Raw genomic sequence first — 15,835 nt, forward strand, 5'->3', positions numbered from 1 at the left:
AGAATTAGGAGACAAAGCTAGAAAATGAGACTGAACATAAAATATGCTTGGTTTTCACGGCAGTGGAGAACTGTTGGATAGTTTTCACTGCAAAGAAATAACAATAATCAGATTTTATGATTCAGAGTTAACTCTAGGAGCTGTATGCCCAACTGGAGAGACAAAACCGTTTTATGGGGCTATGACTGTAGCTCATGTGATATACAGGGGCTGAATTAGGGCGATGTCCATTCATTCCTCAGTCACCCAACAAATATTTGTTGAATCCCTTCTCTGTGGAGAGAATGGTGGGCAATAAAAATTTACAATCTATTGGAGAAGAAGCAGACCTTGATCAAACAGTTACAGAAATAAAGGTAAAATTGCAGCGCCCCGTAAGTGCCCATTTGGGAGATACACAAGTGTGCTTGGTGGGGAGATCTGCCCTGGTCTTGGGACTCTTCCCCAAGGAAATGACAGTTGAGCTGAAGTCTTACAAGAAATCAATACAATTAGCTTGGTGTAAGATAGAAGAAAGGTTTTTTTCCCTGTAGAAAGAATACACAAAAGCCTTCTGATGGCAGGAACATGACATATAGGAGAGAAATGAGAGAAATCCGGGACTGGAAAGCAATGGTAGGTGAACATTTGGAGCAAAAGGGGTCAGATCATGTAGGGTTCCTTAACTTATGTTAAATAATTTTGCCTTTATTCCAAGAACAAATGAAAAAAGAAAGAACAAATGTAGAATTGATAAACAAGATTATACTGTGTAGCACAGGGAAATATATACAAGATCTTATGGTAGCTCACAGCGAAAAAAAAAAGTGACAATGAGTATACGTATGTTCATGTATAACTGAAAAATTGTGCTCTACACTGGAATTTGACACAACATTGTAAACTGACTATAACTCAATAAAAAATGTAAAAAAAAAAAACAAATGAACAAATGGAAGACACTGAAAGGTTTTAAACAAAAAGATAACATGATGGGATTTGCATCATAGCTAGACACAGGGATAGACATCAAGATATATAGCCTCAATAGGGAACTGATAAGAGGAAAACAGCTTTCAATGTCAAGAACCCCATCAAGAGGCTGTTGTTATAGGTCCAGTGACAGATTACCATAGCCTGGACCAGGGTAGTGATGGGGGAAACCAAGAGAAGTAGATAGATTCAAAAATATTTAAACAGTGAAATCAATAGGATTTGGCAATAGATTGAATTTAGGGGGGGGGGGGAGTGTCAAGAATGAGGTCTGAGTTATACAGCTGGGTAGAGGGTGGTTATGTTTTCTGAGACAAAGAACCAGGGAGGGTGTGTGTGTGTGTGTGTGTGTGCGCGCGTGCACAGGCACGTACAGAAATCATGAGTCCAGCCTTTCAGGTGTCCAAGAGGAGCTGTCAAGTTCTGGAGTTCAGGGACAACAGCAAGGAAAGGGAGGCGTCAGGACAGCAAGGTGTCATACAAGCCATTTTCTGACTGAATAGGGTCCAGGTCTCCCAAAGAAGGGTAATTGCCGTATCCTGATTATATCAGGATGTTTTTCTTTGCAAGTAACTGAATACCTCAATTCAAACTGACTTAAACATTTTTAAAAGTTATTCTGTCATATATCTGGAAGAAGTGAGGTAGGGTGGACATGTGTATTGTTGAAGCCAAGGCTCGGTAATGTCAGTGGGGACCCAGATTCTTTCTGTCCCTCTGCTTTGCCATTCCTGGTGTTGTGCTCATCCTCAGAAGACGAAGCCCACCATAGGTCCAAGGGTTTCATCTAAACTTGGCAATGCCTGGAGGAAGAAAGCAGATCCATTCTTTTTGTGTTTCTCTTCTCACAAGTGCTTGGACCAGTCACTGGCAAGAGGATGGGGTGACCATGACTGACTCTGGCTGATGGTCTGTGGTAGAATGGATAGAGAGTCAGCAACTGTGTCTTTTTAAACTATAATAGATTAGATAAGATAGATAGATAGATAGACAGACAGACAGACAAACATAATAACAATCACTCAAAGTTAGCTATGTCAAGTATCGTAGTAAATTCTTTATTTGTATTTCCTCATTTAATCCCCACCAGAGTCCAAAAACACAAGTTGGTTTTTTTCATTCCCATTTTACTGATGCAGAAACCAAGACTCAGAGAAGTCTAATAATTTGCTCAAGATTACACCAGTAAATGGCTAAAATTTCATCACATGTTTAATTCCAAAATTTATTAACTTACCAGACATGGAATCTGTCTTTCCCTGGCTTCTACCTGTATTTTTAATATTAAGACTTTTTAAAGAAAACATGGTATTTTATACACACACATACATACACACAGAAAATGTGTTTATACAATGATCTTTCCCCAAAGACTCTCATTTTATCTCATTTCGAGGTCTATCCTCTAGTTTTGTCATGTGCATTTACATGTTTTACTTTGTCTTCACAGATTAAATTTTTAGCCTTTTTCCTCTAACTACAATGTAGTATATACATTTTTATTGTTTCTATGGTCCTTATAATCACTTTTTAATAACTATATAGTATTTCAATGAGTGCCTGCACAAATGATTAAGTAAACTTAATTACTCCCCCACTGTTGGAGGTCCTTCCCAGTTTTACATCATTTAGATAATGCTGGCTGCAAGAGTTTCAGGCACATCAGGCATTTTTCCTCCTTCGTTGAATTATTTCTTCACTCTCCATGCGGATAAGGGAAAATGCTGGACCAGAAGTGTGAAGCATCATATAGCTCTGGGTATGTCCTGCCAAATCACCCTGCAAAAATGTCTTACTAATTTGCAGCATCATGCGCAGTCTACAAGAACAGTGTTAACATAACTGTCCAGCCAGCACTGGTGGTCTGGATGACTACCATTTTTTTAATTATAAAATAGAGACAAAATGGAACCTTCAGATTTTCTCCTGCTAATCAGTGAGGATGAACGTTTCATGTATTTAATTCTTATTTGTATTCCCTCACACGTGAGTGATCTGTTCATACCTTTCACCCATTTGATTTAGGAGTTTTAGATGGTGTGCACTAAGGGTGGCCCGGGAGATGGGGTCCATTTAAGGGAGGAATTGTGTGACATGAAATGTGCTTCCCTTGAAGCTTGGGCTTTTTAAGGTCCGGGAACCTGTTTTGAGCATATGGCCACAAAACCATAGATGTGAGGGCCTTTAATGGGGCTATTTGGGAGATGCTGTTACTGAGAATTATTCGACTCATTCCCGGCTGTAAGTTCATTTCTTTGCCCACTCTCACCATGTGCTGTAAATAATCAGAGCTGTGTAAACAAATGTCACGTGGACACATGAACCAACTGAAATTAGACTTAAAAAAATACTAACAGCCCGATACATTTACTTGATTCCTGTGTTACATCTTGCACCAAGATCACCCCTGCCTCCCCCTAAACCTGTACAAACATACGCACACACACAAAGGACACACACATACCCATACACACATACATAAATACACACACATACACAATACATACACACACGGTTGTCTGAGGAAAAAAATGGCCTCATGGGGTCATTTCAACCAAGTGCAAGGGCATGGAAAAAGATGTTAACAGACAGAATTGCTAGGAAAAAAAATAAATAACATCTTTCCTTAAATAATTCTTCAGATCTAACAGAGTATTTACTGGGAGGTACCTAATATGAAAATAAAAAGTAGAGTCACAGAAATAAGGGTTTGTCACCAGCTTTCCTATCACTGCCCTCTTCTTAGGTGAGGTAACCCAGTAGGAGGTGAAAATTAACAGGCATACATGACCAAAATCAAGAGGAAACCCAATCAGGGGCCTGATGTGGTGACTCAAGTTTGCAATCATAGGCTTAAAAGACAACCTCAGACCCACTCAATCAATCCTGAGTGATTCTTAATGACTCAGGGACCTAGAAATTTCTGCCTGAACCATAGAGACACATGTTATGCTGCCGAGGAGCATAAGCAGCAGTTTCCAATGATATGTCTGCACCAGGAGTCCCTCCCCTGTGCCAGGCAACGAGGTTTAACCCTCCGAGAAATTCTGGCTGCAGCCAAGAGGGGTACGGACTTTCGCCCAAAGTCCACAGTCTTTTCCTGCCCTGGGTGGATGATGCAGTGGTCACCATGTCAGTACTGTGCTGTCTCACTAGATTTTCACCCAGCAAACATTTCAAGGATGACTATAGACTGAATATGTTCCCCCAAAGACCATATGTTGAAATCCTATCCTTCCCTCAACCTGTGATGGTACGAGGAGGTGGGTCTTTGGGTGGCAATTAGGTCATGAGGGCAGAACGCCCATGAATGGGATCAGTGCCCTTACAGAAGGAACCCAGGGTGGAAGAGCTACCACCTCTTCCACCACGTGAGGACACAGCAAGAAGGCAGTCGTCTATGAACCAGGAAGCGAGCCTCATCAGACACCAAATCTGCCACCCCTTGATCTTGAACTTCCAGCCTCCAGAACTGTGAAAATTAAGTGTCTGTTGTTTTCAGGCCACCCAGTGTACGGCATGCTGCTGTTGCAGCCTGAAGGGACTAAGACAAGGGTCTGCTGTGTGCTGGGCACTGTGCTTGCGAACAACACACAGTCCTCACCTTCAGTGAGCTTCGGGTCAGGTGCAGGAGACAGAAGAATTTTTTAAAAATTAAAACAGAGTTTGAAACACGCCAAGATAGGGGTGGACAGAGGTGCTGAGGGCAGGCTCCCTTGACTTACCCTTGAAGGAACTGAGGCTCAGAGGATTTTTCTGACTTGTAAGGAGAGAATGATAGTGATCAAAATGTGGGGGTGGAGGGGGTCAAAAGAACTGTTCATCTGATTTAACCTCTATGTTCATTCGTATAATCAATTAAAACACATCAAAGGCCTACAATGTGCTTAGGCTCTGACGATGCAACAGAGAACGAAACAGTCAAACCACCAATTACATATTCCTTCATCAATAAATAATCACACAGGCTACAAAGGCAGAGTTTGGGGAAAGTGAGGGCTTATAGAAGGGAGGCTGACCAGTTTTGGAAGGGCAGGGAAGGCTTCCCTGAGGAGGTGTGGTCCAGCTGAGAATGAAAGTTTGAGTAGGAGTTCCAGGCAGAGGGAAGAGCATGTGAGGGGGGCCCTGTGCCAGGAAGGAGCTGGCTGTGAAGACCAGAATAATTGGAGTCAAGGAGCAAGGTCAAGAGTGGAGAGAGCTAAAATCTGCTATACACGAGGAGGGTGAATCCAGGCAACGAGGTGCCCGTAAAAGGCTTAATGCAGAGGAGTGCCAGTAAAAGACTTACATTTTTAAAAGCCCATTGTGGCTTGTTGTGTTGGGGCTGGATGGAAAAGAGGCAAGACTGGATGTGGAGAGACCAGTGAGGCGGCCATTGCTCTGTTCCAGGAAGGAAAAGATGGAGCTTGGAATAGGGACTTGGCAGCGGAGATGAAGCACCTCAAAGGACATGTGATAGAGAAACACAAGATCCTCCCAATTATAAACCTTCCCCTGTAAACAACATTGGAATCCATTTGGTCACGTAGTTATACATGAATGCATCTTCCCCGTCAAACTCTGTATTCCCACCTCCCGTGCCAGCCCCTCGCACATATGGTGTCCTCAATTAATGTCTCTTTGTGCTCACTTCTAGGTGGGATGTTCCAGCAGGGAGTATGTATAAGATCTCAAACGGGTTTGAGTTGAGAAACATGGAAAAGAAAAAATGCTTTAATCCATCCCAGGCTGTTTTCCTTCTTCTTAAGTGTAGGCCCTTAGAGTCATCCAATTCTGGGTGATTCCCCGATGAAGGCAACCTACCCAGTGTTATGTGGTCCACACCACATCTGCCTGGAGGAAATGAAACTTCTGTGTCCTTGCAGGGTAACACTTGGCCGAGGAGACAGTGCTTCACACTCCTGTGCAGACAGTCCTTTCATAACCATTTCTGCTTAAGTCAAGGCATCCTCTTTGCTCTCCCAGGGAAATACTTCCCCCCACCACTTCATCTTACATATTTCCAGGGCCCACGTTGCTCTGAGAAGGACTGAGATGAAGGCCACCTCCTTGTACTTCCGAGCCCGTGCAGAAGGCATTTATAGCATGATTATTGCCTGCATAATCTCAACAGACACGTTGTAGGCCAGTTATCCCACTTAAGAGATGGGGAAACTGAGGACCAGTCAGGCAGATGAGATGGTGACACTTGTCCTAGAGCAGGTTTCCTAGAAGCTGAGCCTGCGATGGGGGAGAAACCCCCACGAGAAACCTCATGTCCCTGGAGGGATGTCAGGAAGCAGGACGAGGCAGGGAAGAAATTAGACCATGACGTTGCTTCAGTGAAAGCCTGGATTCAGCCTGATTGCCCTATAAACTGCAGCACATCGGTTTTCTGCCCAAATGCAAGAGATCTGGGGCCTTAGTGTCCCACTATAGTCTTTGGTCATGGGCTGCACCCTGGGGTGGGTGAGGAGCTTAATCTCCCAAGCATCTCTGGGCAAGCGGCAACATTCACCAAGGGAAGTTATTCACAGAAGAATGCAGGTAGGAAACATTAGCCGCCAATACCTGCAGTAGCGAGGAAGGGATGGGGGAGGAGGGTGGGCTCACCAGGGACCTGCGTGAGGCACCAAAAGCATCTGCTACGGAGTCTGTGACCCTCTCAAATGATGCACTCATGGCAGGATGGAGTTAGGGATGCTGTGCACAGGGTACCACCTTATGAACCAGCCACTCTCATGCGATGCAGTCTTGAGTAAATGACCTTCCCTCTCTGAATTCCCATGACCTCTTTTACTAAATGAGGTTATTAGTCACTATGGACTTTAGAATCCTTCCTGGTTCTGTGTTTCTGGCATGGATCCTAAACTCCCATTAAGTTAAAATTTGTTGGAGAGTTTCCATAACCAAAGATGACAGCTTGGGAACATTTTAGTCTCTGTCACCTGGGAACCCCAGAAGTGTGTCCTGAGTGGAAAATTCAGGAACAGAGTGTGGAGAGAGAAGTGGAGTGATGGCCACCGTCCATAGACTGATATCCTCCAGGCCAGCGTCTGTCACCCCTCATCTCGGCATCTCCCATGTTCAGCCAGCAACTGACATTTAATGTCCATACAAAGAAAGAGAGAGAAAGAAGAACAAAAGGCGGTGCGGGGCAGGACAGCTGGGCAAACATCGGGGAAGTAGTATGGTAGTTATTCTATTTTGATTCCCCAAACATCCTTAAGTAGCCATGAGGATGTTTCTAAACATGAACAAATAAACCCGCAAAAGTGGTTGGAGGGAGAAGGGTCCAGAGAAGGAGGAGGGAAAGCAAGGGAAACCAATGTCCCAAGACTCATTTGAGGTCAAAGGGGCATGGTCAGTAGTGTCACACCTGCCAAGAAGTCAAGCAGAAAAGGATGGAAGAGCCCTACTCGGATCTGTAAATGAAGAGGTGCTGGGAACATTGGTCAGCAAGAGCGGTCCTTGGTCTGTGAACTTTCATTGACTCCAGTGGCCATGATCTCCCACGGGGGGAGCTGGTAGGGGCTGCAGGGTGGAGGGTGGGAATAGGAGAGGCAGGAACTCTATTAATAGAAGGGACTCTGAGATTACAGATGTAACCCCACGTGGGTAATAGAATCCTCCTTAAACTGCCCCCCGCCCCAGCATGTCCCTTCTTAAGTCAGGAATTGGAGCTAATGGTAGAAATATTCCATATGTTCTGATTAGCTACAACCTCATTATCATGCTTTGCCTTGCAATGTAGCCCTTCAGTTAATGAAATCTGGTGCTGGAGCAAATGAGTGCGTGGAGGGGTGGGGACCCTAATGGTGGCAGCTAAGCTTCAGATTTGTCACTTGTGATGCCTCCTTCCCCCACCCCCATCCCAGAAAAAGAAAGAGCTAAGTAAGAGAAAGGGGGAGAAAAGAGACAGATCTTGAAACAGCCTCCAAATCCAAGCAACAAAAACAGCAATCACTGTATTTCAAAGCCAGGGCAAATTAGACGAAGCGGCCGCAGAAGCCAAATGGAAATCGTAATTCTTCCAGTCCCTTGCTGCTCCGACACGTGTAATGGGTTTGGCAGGGAGTCAAGGAAAACGGGGGCCAAGCTGAGGTGATTCAAAGAATCTAAAGGCTGCTCGCTGTGAAAATGCCAGATTTCTACACAGCACAGAGGAGGGACGTCTGGGCTGGGCAGGACTGGTCCAGTTCTCCATTGGAGGAGGGGCCTGGACCTCTCAGAGACCGGAAAGCCTACCAGAAGGGGCAAACCTGTTTAATGCGAACAGGAGTCACGTCTGGCCTGAATTTGGATGGGGAAGCCTGCAGATCACTCAGGAACAGAGAAGGTGAAGCAGCCTCCTTCCAGGAAGGCTGGGGAGGCTGCCCAGGAGGAGATTTGTGCCCAGGGCCAGGGAGGGGAGGAGGAGGGGACACGAGAGGGGGCTACCCATCCTCTGTTCAGGCACTCTGCTAGGCATTCTCATTTAACCCCTGGGGACAGCTGTGAGCCTGCCTGCTTCCCAGAGGAGGAATGTGAAGACCGAGGGGCTTGCCCAGGCTAGAATCGGTGAGAGTCAGGATTTGAACCCAGTTCTTCCCAAAGCTCAGGGGTCAGGGGTCAGGGGTCAGGGGTCGGATGTATGTTTTTCTATAAAGCACCAGACAGAAAATATTTTCAGTTTTGCAAGCCAGTTGGTCTCTGTTGCAGCTACTCAACTTGGTTACTGAAGTACAAAAACAGCCACAGAGACACAGACTATATGTAAATGAATGGGCGTGGCCATGTTCCAATAATACTTTACTGAGGAAAACAGGTGGAGGGGTCAGATAAGGCACGTGGGCCGTAACTGCCCTACTCTAAAACAAAAGTTTAAAAAAAAGGGTATTGCAGGGACTCGTGGAAAGACAAAAGGTACTCTTGAAACTGTCACACATGCAATCAAAATAATAAATTTACTCACATAATAGCTGGGACGTTGGAGCACAGGTTTCATGTAAGACAGTCCTGTGCATGAGTCCAGTTTTGCCCCCACACTGGTTGGATAATGTGAAGCAAATTACTTCATTTTTTAGTCTTTGTTTCCTCTTGTATTACGTGGAGATAATAGCCGCACGTATCTCTGTAGCTGGATAAGAATTACTAGGTAACACTTGGCATGTGCTTAGCATCGCCCCGACACATAATAAACATTCAGTTACATTAGCTGCAATGATTTCAGCACATACTTAATCATCAATGACCCTGCAAGTTGGCTCTCATCACCTGCATATCATGGATGGGGACTCAAAGTCTCAGGAGGATTAAGGATGGTCCCTGAGGTCACGCAGCTGGGAGGGGCCAGTGATGAAGGAAGGGATAGCTTCTCTTTGAGTCTAAAGCTTGTTCTTATTCCACCTCATTCCAGGAGGAAAGAAATACCCAAAGACAAGATTTCTGGAGGACAGAAGCATGAGCAGAAAGATATAACCTCCGGCACCAAAGGACAGGTGCCTGATCCCTCACGTGCAGAGTCCTGGAGGATCATGGTCCAGAGCTTCTGCCTGGATCAGGAGCCAGTCCTGCCATGGCAGCTTTCCAGAGGCCACACTTTTGATTTTGACAGCCTTAAAAATACTGTCTGGGTGTGAAAGGCCACCTCCTCTGACAGCTCTGCAGAGCTGTAGAAAACTGTGGATGCAGACCCAGCCAGCCTGCTGGCTTCCCACTGGTCTGCACCACCCAGACCCCAGTGGGAAAGGAGCAATGACATCCTATCCTTTCAGGAGAGGCGGGCAGACGGGCAGCAAAGCCACCTGTGTTCACATGTTCCACAAGATAAGTTACCAAGTGCTCACGCTCCAAGCAGGCTGGGCAGAGAGTCCCAGAAAAAAAAAAAAAAAAAAGCTGACAGGTTTTAATTCAGTAAAATTAAATGGAATGCAAAAAGTTACATCTTTGTTTCATTCCTGACACAGGTCCCTCTTTCTGTATTTCTCTGGGGGTGTATATTAGTTTCCTGTGGCCATTGGAAGAAATTACCACAAACTGAGTGGCCCTTTGAAAAAAAAAAAAAAAGGAATTTATTCTCTGTCTCAGCTCTGGAGGCTAGAAGTCTGAAAGTCAGGTGTCATCAGGACCAGACTTCAACTGGGCTCTGGGGGAGAATGTGTTTCTTGCCTCTTCTGATTCTGGGTGGCTGTCTGAGTGGGCTTGTGGCCCCCTCACTACCATCCCTGCCTCCATCTTCGCACTGTCTTCTCCTCTGTGTGTCCCTTATAAGGACACTCATCATTGGATTTAGAGCCCACCCAGGTGATCCACGATGGTCCCATCTCAAGGTCCTCGACTTCAGTACATCTGCAGAGACCCTTTTTCCAGGTAAAGTCACTCTTGCAGACACTGAGAATTAGGAAGTGAACATATCTTTGGGGGACGGACACAATTCAATCCACTGTGGGGTGTCTCATTGTCTGATTCAGAATCAAAGCCACGGTTCCTGATTCCAGAGAATCCCGAAATGCCAGAGTGTGATAGGGCATTGGAGAGCATTCAGTGCAGCCCTCTCTGCTGCTCCTTCCTTCTTCCAGTGAGAAGTTAAGTAACTTGCCCCAAGTCACCTGTTCAGAGCAGCAGAATCTGCTCCCAGCAGTCCAGCTCTCTCTCCTTGTGTTTTTCCATTGCTCTCCCTGAGGAAATAAACGCACCTCTAAGTCTCTGCCTCCTGTGTTTCTGCCTGGTCTGATTAAGTCCGCCGCAGCCAGCTTGATGGGACTGTGTTTTTATAAAATGCACCGTGCTGTCACACCTGGTAAATGTCACCTTCTCCCTACAACTTTCATAGGAATGGACTTCAGCTCGGTTCAGAACACGGCTTTCAACGCACACGATCTCGGCTGATGACACTGATTCTTCTTCCTCTGTCTTCTCTGCTCCGCTACTGATTTATAGGCATCCAAATGGACACAGGAAAAGGTTGTCCTGAATCTCAGGAGGGTGACTGACAGCAGAATAGAAAGGCCTCCATCCCACTGTTCCCCTGGGAGCACCTTTCCCCGTCAGATACAGGCAGCCACAGAAAATAACCAAGAAACGGTGGGGGCTTAAAGGGAGCTCGCTGTCAAGTCTCTGGAGTTTTACAGAAAATTGATGGTGGCCTATTGTGTTAAAAACACCACATGAGTACGTTTTTGTGGAAGAATATATGATCGATCAATAGATATCTATTAAGTGCCTATCATGCGTTCCAGACCATATGAGTGGAGCTGATAGTTTTTAACAGTTTACTTAAGGCAGGCATTTCTTTGTTTATCTGCGTGGCTGTGATGGGAATGTGGCCCTGCCAGGGCTAAAATCATGTCACTAATACCAGAAACTTCCACAAAAGATGGGGCTGTGGGGAAAGCGGGAGTTAGTGAGGGCTAAGGAGCAGGACCTGGTCTGCATAGAAGCTGGAGTGTCCCCCACAACAAAGTCCATCACCCAAGGGGACCAAAGGAAGCACGTCCCAAGGGGTGGCCAAGCCACAAGAATAGCGTGAAGCCTTGAGGCTGACTCTGGAAAATAACTACACTTTTTCCGCAGAGTTGAGGTAAATGGATTTTTGCTGACCGAGGTCACCCAGAAATTCCCACCACTTCCTGTCAGGAGTGAGATACTTAATGAAGCAACACGCTTAATGGGGGATATGTGTGTGCCGTGGCGTCTTCTCTTAATTAAAATTTTAATATGTTTGTGGTAAGAGGGCTCGGGGTCATCCAAAGAAAGGGGACAAAATGCATTCCAAGTGCTTAATACAAATCCCAGGTATGTGGGGAAAACCTAATAAATGGCTGTCATTATTACGAAGAGGACCCTGCGTGGTCCCTGGGAGAATTCACCGTCAGTGACAGGAAGGGAGGCACGCGTTGCGGGGCGTGTCTGACTCCCCCATTTCAATTCAACCTCCCTCCTGAGAGTAAAGGCTGAGCTCTCCTGCCCTCTGGGTCTCCAGCTCTTCGCTCTCTCCCTGAATAAGTGAGAGTCTGGGGCAGCAGAGCCCTGGGCCCCCAGCAGTGCAGAGTGAGACCACTTGTCAACCCTTAGGGAGACCTGGTTCTAAATAGCTGTGTGATGTTAGAAAGACACAGCTCTTGCCTAAGCTTAGGGTTTTCACCTGAGAAATGGGAGATTTTAATCGCTCGATCTCTGTCATCCATTCTGGCCTCCATAGAAGCCAATGATTGATTCTGTGACTCTTTTTTTTTTTAATTGAAGTATAGTTGATTTACAATATTGTGTTAGTTACAGCAAAGTGATTCATTTATACATATATATTCTTTTTCATAGTCTTTTCCAAAATAAATTATGAGATATTGAATATACTTCCCTGTGCTATAGAATAAGACTTTGATGCATATCTGTTTTCTACATAGTAGTTTGTATCTGCTAATCCCAAACTCCTAATTTATCTCTCCCCGCCCCACAATTTCCCCTCTGGTAACCATAAGCTTGTTATCTATGTCTGTGTATCTGTTCCAGTTTTGTAAAGAAGTTCATTTGTATCATATTTTAGATGACTCTTTGTTCAAAGCCATAAATTGTAGTGAGGTTGTTTTTGAGGTTGGAGTCATCATGCTAGACTTAAGAAGCTATTTAAAGATATGAATATGGCCTTTTCCCCTAAGTTGTTTTCCAATCAAATAAAAGAGACTATATACAACATGGACAAATATTAAACAGTTAAATCATAATACATTGCTTTGTAGCTAACGATAACTCTAAGCAAGACATTATTTTTCACAAAATAAATGGTCTAGATTGGGCATCAGCAAACAACAGCCCAGGAACCAAATTCAGCCCCCGACTTGATTTTGTAAAGACAGTATTTTTGGAAAACAGCCACCCTGTTTGTTTAAGTATTATCTCTGGCTACTTTCCTACCACAATAGCAGAGTTGAGTCATTGAAACAGAAACCATTTGGTTCACAAAGCCTAAAATATTTAATATCTGTCCCTTTACATACACAGTTTACTGGCCCTTGATTTATATGAAAAAGGATAGATCTTTCAAAAAGCCTACTTCGTGGCGAGCCGCAGCGGTCTTGGAAGGCTCCCTGGAGGAAAGGGTTCTTCAGAGAGCCCTTAGAATGGGACAGGTGATGGAAAGGGAAAGAGAAAGGAAGGGTTCCATAATCCTAGAATCACAGAGTGGAAGTGGAAGGAACCTGACAGGCAGCTGTGCAGCTTGTCCTCAGGATGGAGTCTTCTTTGGACCACACCTGGCAGGTGTCTGTTTAGACAGGCTCTTCTGGACCTCTTGCGTGTCATGCCACAGGACAGCAGGAACCACAGTGCTCCATCCCAGGGTTGGCGAGCCACGGTGGTCAGCGAGCACTTCCTTCTAAGACACCGAAACTGACTTCCCTGTAATTTCTGCTTGGTGGTTTCTCCACGTTTCCACCCTCAGGTATTTGGAAAGGCCAGTTAGCTGCTTCCAGAGTCCTCTTCACAATAGACTAAACTTCCTGTAGAACAGTTCCCAGATGTGGTTCTCAGTTTCTTGACCATCATCACTGGCCTCCTCTGGACACTCTTGTGTGTGAATACCCATTTCCAGGATGGCACCACAAGTCAGTCTTGCTGCTCCACAGATTTCCGTCTTCCGTGGTTCTTGGGCTCCCTTTGTTTCTCCCCTCGGTAGCTGCCATCAAGTGCAGTGTGTTTGAAAGAGCTTAGCTTTAGCAGCTTACCAGCCGTCATATAAATCCCGGATCCTCTTTTTTTTTTTTTTTTTATCTCTGTAAGCCTCAGTCCCCTCGTCTTTTAAATACTGACTGCAGGATTACCATAGGACTAGAGATGATAGTTGTAAAGTGCCCAGGACATACTCAACACTCAATAAATTGTAATTATATTTATTGTTCTAGGTTGCCACTTCTACTAATGAAATCTGATATCACAGGGCAGCCAGCCCACAAGGCAAGCTTCAATTTTTGTGAAAATTCCCTGCATCTGTTCCCATAAAATATTTACAATCTTTTTTTTTCTAGGAAAAGCAGAGTCCTAATTTGCCCCAGCAGAGATCTGAATCCAATTACACACTGCCCTTCCAGATGCCTGGCTCTCTCTGTGTTCATTTTCCTCCAGTTCTTATCAGGAGCTCCCTCTGCGGGGGCAGCTCCATGATCCTGGCATCTTTGCTTTGACCTTCTCCCTGCCTTCCTGGCTCCTTGGAGCAGCACGGTGGGCTCTGACTGGAGCTTGTCCCATAGACCTCACTCTGCTCCTTCACATGGCTGGACTGTAAACAATGCTCGATAGCCAGGGCAATGCAGGGGCTGTGTATGAGATGCTGGGGGCCAACCTCGTCTTCATTTCTATGCTCCTTCTATCCTGGGTAGAACAGAACCAAACTTTCCTTTCCTTACAAGGCTGTACCTCCAAAGATGTAGCACAGAAATTTAAAACAAAACAAAAAAAAGTTTCCATATATGAGTCCAGTAGCTGAACTGGGGTAAAAAGCCAAGGATGAATGTGAATTTAGAGATGGATTCCAGAGATGACTAAGACACACTCAGAGTGGTTGGTGGAATAACAGCTCCCTAAAGATGTCCATACCTGGTCCCGAATGCCTGTGAATATTGTACCTTACATGGCAAAAGGGACTTTGCGGAAGTGACTAATTAATGACTGTGAGATGGAAGATTGTTTGGGATGATATGAGTGGGCCAATGTAACCACAAGGGTCCTTAAAAGTGGAAGAGGGAGGCAGAAGAGAGCTCAGAGGGATGTGGTAAGAGAACTTGACCCATCATTGCTGGCTTTGAGGAAGGAAGAAGGAGCCATAAGCTAAGGCATGTGGGCAGCCTCTAGAAGCTGGAAAAGACAAGGAAAGGGATTCTGCCCTACAGTCTCCCGAAGGGAAAGCAGACTGCTGACACCTTGATTTTAGCCCAGTGAGACACGTGTCAGACTTCTAAACTACAGAACTTTAAGATGATAAATTTGCATTGTTTTAAGCCACTAAATGTGGTGATTTGTTATGGCGGCAATAGAAAATTAGTACACTCAAGAAACACAGGAAGACAAGAAGCCCTAGGAGGGAGGGTTTGTCGAGAAAATCCATGGAGGTTAGTTTCAAGAGATAGAAGGTGGCCAACTATGTAAAGAACTACTGGAAAGTTAAATAATATGAGAACTGAAAAAAAGAAATCCTGATCCTCTTCTCCCTGCATACAACCCACCTCTTCTATTTCCAGCTCCACCAACAGCCCTAGGGTGATATTTCTAAAATAGGGATAAAACCACATCACTCTCTAGCATAAAGCTCTCTCCTAAATCCCCACAATTTTTGTGATCAAGTCCAAAACGGCTTGCAAGACATAATCGATTCACCATCAACTCTCCAAGTCTATATCTTCCACTTCCTCCATGTAACAAAACACACTCACCATTGCAAGCACACTGACTCTCTAAGACCCATTTAGCAAATAGGATGCACCCAGTGCTCTCACACCCCCATACCTTTCATGTGCTGTTCCATTTCCTGGCCTGCCCTTGGCCCACATGTCATCCCTGCAGCAATCCTCAAGACGTAGCACAAGCATGTGTCCTTCCTTGGGCCGCCTTCTCTGAGCAATTCCCAGTCTCAGTCTCGTAGGTCTCTGTGAGCCATGATAACTTATATATTCCTCCCTTATGTAGTAGAACTGTGCTCTTCAGAGTTGAGCACACTTGGCTGCAAGCTCTCAGCATATGATGCCTCCACTCCCCTTGGGAAAGTATGAGGTCTCGGATCTGACATGAGCCAAGGTTCTCTCTGAGAGCCAAAGGCTAGGAAGACAGATCTGGCCGGTGGCTACCAGGCATGCTGCCAAGGAACACAGAGAAAAACAGGGTCTAGGTTATGTGGTGGAACGTTATATAGTGATGG

General features: G+C 45.2%; 1 long non-coding RNA gene across 1 annotated transcript; it reads left to right on the forward strand.

Annotated features, from left to right (window-relative positions):
* The first annotated feature begins 3,046 nt into the window (after positions 1 to 3,046).
* LOC116667796 lies at positions 3,047 to 15,473 on the forward strand. Its single transcript, XR_004324876.1, has 3 exons — positions 3,047 to 3,059; positions 9,760 to 9,771; positions 15,408 to 15,473. It is a non-coding gene; the product is annotated as an uncharacterized LOC116667796 (long non-coding RNA).
* Positions 15,474 to 15,835: the final 362 nt, after the last annotated feature.

Source organism: Camelus ferus, chromosome 12 (genome assembly GCF_009834535.1).
Source record: "Camelus ferus isolate YT-003-E chromosome 12, BCGSAC_Cfer_1.0, whole genome shotgun sequence".
NCBI lineage: Eukaryota > Metazoa > Chordata > Mammalia > Artiodactyla > Camelidae > Camelus > Camelus ferus.